The sequence below is a fragment of the Poecilia latipinna genome, unplaced genomic scaffold (genome assembly GCF_001443285.1).
Source record: "Poecilia latipinna isolate Pla-1442-1.1 unplaced genomic scaffold, P_latipinna-1.0 Scaffold2852, whole genome shotgun sequence".
NCBI lineage: Eukaryota > Metazoa > Chordata > Actinopteri > Cyprinodontiformes > Poeciliidae > Poecilia > Poecilia latipinna.
In genome coordinates, this window is record NW_015115468.1 from 16,137 (window position 1) to 23,879 (window position 7,743).

Sequence of the window (7,743 nt, forward strand, 5' to 3'; positions counted from 1 at the left end):
ATCAAAGGGATTTCGATCAATCGGCTTCAAACTCGGTCAGATCGTTCATAAGGCATGGCCAATTAAAAGCTATCACAGGTTTGTGTTTTTGTGCCTGCTAAAGGGGGGTTTCCTGGGGTCAAAGTTCACCTATTCGCCATGAAACTGTAAATTGTTATAACTCTTACACAAAAACGCACAGAGGCACCAAACTTTCACTGATTGATCATCATCGGGTGCACTACAGTACCCAATGGTCAAGTGATGACATCACTTAGACCACGCCCCCTGAGAACAGGAAGTGTCATGTTTTACTGTGAACAGTTGCTATCTGACCCCTTTGACCTAATCATTATTATTATATACATCTTTTTATTTATTTTAGACATGTAATAACAATTAAACAAAAACAAAATGACAACATGTGCTAACATCACATTTAGTGAAGAGGGGAGGAAGTGGGGGGGAGGACGGACTACATACTCATGAAGAGTGTCTCAAAATACAAAAGAAATGGCTGCCAGGTGATGTTGTACTGTTGAATGAAGTCGTTGATTGTTTCAGATGCTCAAGCTTCAGATGAAACATAACATCTTCCATCCATTGCTTATGAGACGGAGGAGCGGCTCTCTTCCAATTAAATAATATTAAGCGTCTGGCAAGTAGTGTAGCAAAAGCTATGGCATTGGCCTGCTGCGTTATTGGTGTTGTCGAGGGACAACCCCAAATAGAGCAGTTAGAGCACTTCAATCAATATTTCTCTTATGACTCTACTTCCGGATACATTTTAGATAGTTTATTAGGGGACAAGTCTAATGCAAATTGAAGAAGAGTGGATTCTTGAAATTGCGGCCTGCCAGGCTGTATCAGTAAATAGTTCCCCTAACTCTTCTTCCCATGATTCTTTCAGATGTCTAAGTGATGGGGATGCAGTGTTCAGAATTTTGCCATATATAGATGATACTAAGCCCTTATCAGACAGATTCATATCCAAACATTCATCAATCCACGTTACTCGAGGCAGCGTTAATGAGAAATTAGCTTTCACGTAACTACATACTTGGAGATACCTGAAGAAGTCAGCCCGAGGTACACCAAAGTCCCTTTTTAGCTGTTCAAAAGAAATAAATTTGGAAATAAATTTTCCTTTATTGCTGTAATGAAACACGCAGCTGTTGACTTTCAAAGAGGTCCTTTATGCAAGTTATGCCTCTCTCATGCCACTTGGGTGAACTGAACATTGCATCCCACAGGAGATACAGTTAGTGCATTTCTACTTTGAAAGTGAGTCCTAAATTGGGACCATATCCTTAGAGCCCCCAACAACTGGATTGTTTGTCTGATGACATTTACTCAATGGTAAAGGGCTACATATTAATGAACTAAGCAAAACTGGATTGCTGGAATGTTGTTACAGGTGGACCCAAACTGGAGATTCGGCATCTGACTGATCTGTAAACCAATACAAAACCTTATGGATATTGGTTGCCCAGTAATAGTAAAGAAAATTAGGTAGGGATAGTCCACCATCCTCCCTCTGTCTCTCCAGATATTCCTTTCTAAATCTCGGGATGTTTTTATTCCAGATAAACACAGATATGTTTGTTTAATTCTTTGAAGAACTTCTTAGGAATAAAGACTGGTATGGTTTGAAACAGGTATAACAACCTTGGTGTGATTGTCATCTTGACTGGGTTTATTCTTCCTACAAGAGACAGAGGGAGTTTTGACCACTTCTCCATATCCAATCTAGCCTTATTCAATGCCTTAGTGAAATTTTTGTTAAACAAGCAATTGTAGTCATACGTTACACAGACGCTCAAATAATCAAAACTATCTTTACTGACTGTAAAGGGGAAACTATGGAAGGTCATTTGACGCACTTTTTTGTTGATTTTGAATATAACACTTTTGGATAGATTTAATCTATAACCAGATACCTGCCCAAATTTTTCAATTAGATTAAGAGCAATATGTATTGTGGTACTGGGTCTAGACAGAAAAAGGAGGTCATCAGCATATAGGGATAATTTGTTAATGTGCCCACCTCTCTGCACACCAGCTAAATTAGCAGAGTCCCTTATCATGATTGCCAGAGGTTCAATAGCAATATCAAACAAAAGGGGGCTAAGAGGGCATCCTTGTCGAGTACGACGTGAAAGAGGAAAGAAACTAGACATGACTTTATTTGTTTGTACTGACGCATGTGGGGCTGTGCTGGTGATCCAAGTGGAGAAGATGGTGCCGAATCCAAATCTTTTGAGTGTAGTAAACAAAAAATTATATTAAATTCTATCAAATGCCTTTTGGGCATCAAGGGATATTACTACTTCAGGTTCAACATTATGGCACTGATAGATTACATTAAAGAGACATCACAAATTACTGGATATCTCCCTGCCCCTTATAAACCCTGTCTGGTCTGGGTGAACAAGTTTGGGAAGAACATCTTCGAGCCTACCAGCAAGGACCTTTGCCAAAATCTTATAATCACAACATAGCAAACTAATTGGATGATATGATTCACAGAGCATGGGGTCTTTAGATTTTTTAAGTATTAGTGAAATAACTGCTTGTGTCATAGTCATAGGTAGAGCCTTTTGGTTCAATATCTCCCTAAAAACTCTTAGCAGTAAAGGGACTAATTTTGGTGCAAATTTTTTAAAGAACTCTATGGGAAACACGTCTGGGCCAGGCGCCTTTACAGATTTCATTTTTGTGATGGCCTGAGTCATTTCTGATATAGTAATAGTGCCCTCCAACTTAGATTTGTCCGAGTCATCTAAACTGGGCAATAACAAATTGCTGAACAGGTCTTCGATCAAGGCAGTGTCATCAGTTTCAGAAGTATACAGATTCTCAAAAAATTACTTAAACTGGGCATTAATCTCATTTTGGTTAGTAAATATACTACCATACTCATCCTTTATTGCTGTAATGAAACACGCAGCTGTTGACTGTTTAAGTTGATGGGACAACATTTTGCTGGCACGATCCCCAGACTCATAATAGGTGAGACGAGACCTCAGGTACATGTCTATAGCTTTGACATTCGTGACTGAATCAAATTCCGTTTGAAGTAGAATTCTTTCTCTGTATAAATCATCGGAAGGTGTAGCTGAATGTAGTTGATCTACCGTTTTAATTTGTTCAATAAGCTCTGAAGCCTGTTTAGTCCTCCTTTTATTTTCACCAGCAACGTAAGATATCACTTGACCTCTCAGGAATGCTTTTAGACTTTTCCAAAGTGTAACATTACTTATCTCAGGCGACTCATTCAACTCAATAAAAATATCTATTTGTTAATTGATAAAGTCAACAAACCTTTGTTCAGACAGTAGTCTGGGATTAAGTTGCCACGAAAAGGTGGGAAATTTGTCTTCAGAAAAGCCCAACCCCAGAATAACTGGGGAATGATCTGATATAACAATGCTGCCATAGTCTACTTGGGTGACCATGGGCAAAAGTTTCTGATCAATAGGAAACTTTTGATCAGTACACCGAACCTTGAGTAGGTTCGGTGTACTGGGGAGAAAAAAGAGAATTGCTTGGATGATGGATATTTGAATCTCCAGGGATCCACCATTCCGTATGTTTCAAGAAACATATTAATACAATGGGCTAAGTTGCTAAGCTTAATAGACTTTGGGCTTGAATGATCCAATGTTGGGTTCAAAGTGCAATTCAGGTCCCCAGCTAGTATTAAATTGTGTGACTCAAGATCCGATAAGAGGGAAAAAAGATTGCTAAAGAAATCCACATTATCCCTGTTAGGTGCATAAACATTGGCAATGACAGGCCTATTAAATAATTTGCCTTGTGTGATGACATACCTGACATTTTTGTCCCTTATTGCTTTAGACTCTTCATATTGTACATCTTTATGTATTAAGATAGCTGCTCCTCTGCTCTTACTGTTGAAATCCGAGTGAAAAAATTGTGTAACGCCTCCTCTGCTGAGTCTACACTGATCTTTATTTAGCAAATTGGTTTCTTGTAAATAAACAATGTGGTTTCTTGTAAATAAACAATGTGGCTTTGTAAGTTATGAAGATGAGAGAATACTTTGTTATGTTTGACTGGATGGTTTAATCCTCTGACATTCCAGCACACCAAAGTGGTGTTGGTTAGTGCCTTATCATTTGCAGAGGACATAGGCAGGACTCAGCAAAGGAGACATCCAACATGTAGTCCATAAGGGGAATAGGGAGGTTAAAAAAGGGCAGGGAGGGCAAGGGGGATTGGGGAATAATGAACACAAAGTTAACAAAGCACCAATAATAGAACGGCAAGAAAAAAAGAAAATAAGAAAGAATAGCCTCAAAAGGAGACCGTTTTCCTTCAGGTTCACACAGTGTATCTCCATACTACACAAACCAATATAATGCTTACCACGTTAGCCCACACCAGAACCCAAATATAAACTGTAATCAAAGTAATGTATTTTCTCCAGCAATAATAGCACATATTCCCAATATAGCATCACAAGGCTCCATTAAAAAAATGCAGGTATAAAAAAAGCCAAAACTTAGAAGTTATTACAGATTGTTTCCTATATAAAGAAAACGTATTATAAGACATGCATTACCTGTAAGATTCAATTGTTCAGCACTAATGTTCGTTATTGTCTTGCAACGGCACCGTCCAGTTCTAATAACTCCAGCACACGCTCTCTTCGAGCTCATCGTTGTGAAAAGCCATGTTCAGTGGGACGCTTCAGCACTCAGTAACTCCTTCAGAATGAACTCCTTCACACGCTTTGGATCCTTGAAGGTCGTTTCTTGCCCATCCGCCGTAGTAATCCTTAACCTTGCTGGTTACCTGAGGCCGTAGCGGACTCCAGCACAGCTGCCAAGCAGTTTCTTTACTTCAGTAAAAGCTGCGCGTTGTTTACTCACAGCTTGGGTGAAGTCTGGCAGGACACGGATGTCACCATCAGCGGTTGTTATCAACCCAGTCTCTGCTGCCTTTTGGAGAAGTAATTCTTTTTTCCGTGAAGTAGTGGCATTTAACTACAATCGCCCTTGGTGGCAAATTATCTTGTACTGGCTTTGTAGGAGGGTCCGGTGCACTCTATCCAGAGTCGGCAACTTGTCCAGTCCAAGGGCTTCTTTCAGCATACCGGCTACATAAACAGATGGATGTTTCCCTTGCTCTCGCCCCTCTTTCACTCCAGTGATGCGAACGTTGCAACGCCGTGATCGAGCTTCCATATCCTCGCACCGGGTTCTGAGCAGGGTAAGCTCTTTTGTCATCCCAGACAAGTCAGACTCTATAGCCGCAATAGTGTCGGCGTTAGCGGTCACTCCGTTTTCCAGCTCAGACGTGTGACTCTCAAGTTTGTCCAGTGTTTTATTAAGTTTATCAGTGGCGTTGCGTAGCTCCGTTTGCATTTCTATAGCTTTTTCGTCCATTTTCTTCAACAGTTCTTGTTTCATTGATTGTAATTCCTCCATGATGCCATTCAGATCATCTGCTGCAGTCGCCATTGTTGCATTTGAGCAAGCTAGGTTAGCTGAGCTCGCTTCCGCCTCAGAGGCTCCCGTGTCCTGTCCGAACTTGTTGGTTTGAGATTTTTTAGGCATACCTGGATGATTCTTTGTTGTCTAATATATACAGCAGCCTGTGTGGGGCTATGTCGCGTAATTTTATAAGAGCCATTTATCATAAATGTAATGGTTCAGCTGTGGAGCTCACAGACCCACGTCCTCATGTAACTCTTCTTGTTTAGTTGTCGGTCACCTAGTACAATACAGAATAAAAAAAACTCTTCACAATGTGACTTTGACTGGAGGCAAGTGGTCCGACAGGCTGAAAAATAAAAGACACGGTTAGCGTCGTGACTGAGTGGTCAGCCAGGAACACCAGCTCCCACTCATAGGGTCACATTTTTCCAGCCCAACCACGAGAAAAACTTTACAAATTATATTTGTAGATGTTAAATATTCTTACAGTACTTCGTTAATTGTTGAACTAGAAAAATATGACCCTAAGTAAAAAAAGAAGTGAAGAGCTGCGTCTCTCTCGCCTACCTCCACCAGCGCTCCTCAGAATTCTGGTGGACCCTTTGCATGCAGTCACTAATCACACCACTAGGTGGCTCCAAACAAACACATTGATCAAAACTCTCATAAACACCTACAATCATTTTGATCAAAACTCACACAGACAGACACAAGCTTTTCTCTCTGTTACACTCACATGGCACTGCCTCAACTGGAAGTCTCCTTTGACCTAATCAACATGAAACTGTGTCCACAGACAGAAGACATGTTGGTGTGTTGTGGATTCCAACCCCGTTTGTTTTCGATGGAGTACGTGGGCGTGGCGGCGTTGCGAATTGTAACGCCGTTGCCATACATTTGGCTCTGAATTCCACAATTTTGAGCTGAGCTGCACCAAACTCACTGGCATGGATTCATATCGGCCACCTGACAGGAATCTATAACAATATTTGGTGGGTGTGGCCTAATTTCTCTATAGCGCCCCCTAGAATATTTTAAAGGATCAGCCCCAAGACATGCTTTAACCTGGAATTATGAAACTTGGTACACATGTGTATCTTGTCAGGATGTATCAAAAAGTCTCTTGGAGCCATGGTCCAAAGCCAACAGGAAGTAGGCCATTTTGGATCAAAACCTGCCATTTACTGTTTTTTATAGACATGGCATCTGATCGAACTCCTCCCTACAGCTTTCGAGATACAGACTTCAAACTCACTGAGCACACTCTTGAGACATTGAAGGTCAAAAGTTATCACAGGAATTTTCGTACATCAAAGCATGTAGGCGTGGCTAAGTGCCAAACTTTGACTATTCACCATAAAATATCAAGGTGAGATAACTTCTACAAAGGTCACAGCTGTATCACACTTCCTATGTCTCTCTACAGACCAGCCCTCATCACATTTAGATGGTCAACTGATGACATCACCTTAGCACCGCCCACTTCCGAAAGGAAGTCAGCTGTTTTTTCTGCTGTATATCTTACTTTTACTCTATTATTTATAAGGGGATAATCCTGTGCCAACTGACAAAATGACATGATGATGAACTCTGTCAATGCTGGCTGAACTGTGTGGGCGTGGAAAAATGGCGAGTTGCTGTCCCTCGCCATATGCATACGATTGTCTCTAAATCACACACGGAACATCCAATTGGGACGAAACTGGATATGTATGACCTTTATTCACCGCTAAAGAACCCAGCAGCATTAAATTGGTATTTAGCTCTACTGCGCCACCTAGGTTATTCCATCAGCTATATCTCCTCGCTATATCGGCCGATCTGCACCAGATTTTTGGTGAGTCATCAAGGAGCGCTGCAGAACTCATCGATGCATACGTTCTGGTGGACAGGTGCGGGAAATACACAAGAGCGTCCGTGGTGGCTGGCAGGAGGCAGTGCTGGGACCCACGCGGTGGCCAATAGGCCGGAGCCGTGCTGAGCTGAGAGGGCCGCTTGAGGCTGCTTGGAGCTTTGATTTAAAATGTTATTCTGCTAGAACTGGGAGTGTAATGGACACTAAGTGCTCTACAAGCTCTGCATGGTTTTCATATCAGTCTCTCAAACATAAGTAGCTGAAAGACAAGCATGTCTGCTGTCAGACTATAATTTGTGCTGCAACTGAACAGTGCTGGATGTTATGGTCACTGACCTCTATGGGGCTCTCTTTGTGTTTCAGTTCTACCTGACTGCCACAGGTGAAATGTGTTGGAGCTCATCAGCCACCCCATAAAGAACTTCATGCCAGAGATGTCGGATC

At 41.4% G+C, this 7,743-nt stretch overlaps 1 long non-coding RNA gene across 1 annotated transcript; it reads right to left on the reverse strand.

The window, feature by feature from the left end:
* Positions 1 to 294: 294 nt before the first annotated feature.
* LOC106939384 (uncharacterized) lies at positions 295 to 6,315 on the reverse strand. The gene is made up of 2 exons (XR_001422831.1): positions 6,214 to 6,315; positions 295 to 324 (listed from the first exon to the last, which is right to left on the reverse strand). It is a non-coding gene; the product is annotated as an uncharacterized LOC106939384 (long non-coding RNA).
* Positions 6,316 to 7,743: the final 1,428 nt, after the last annotated feature.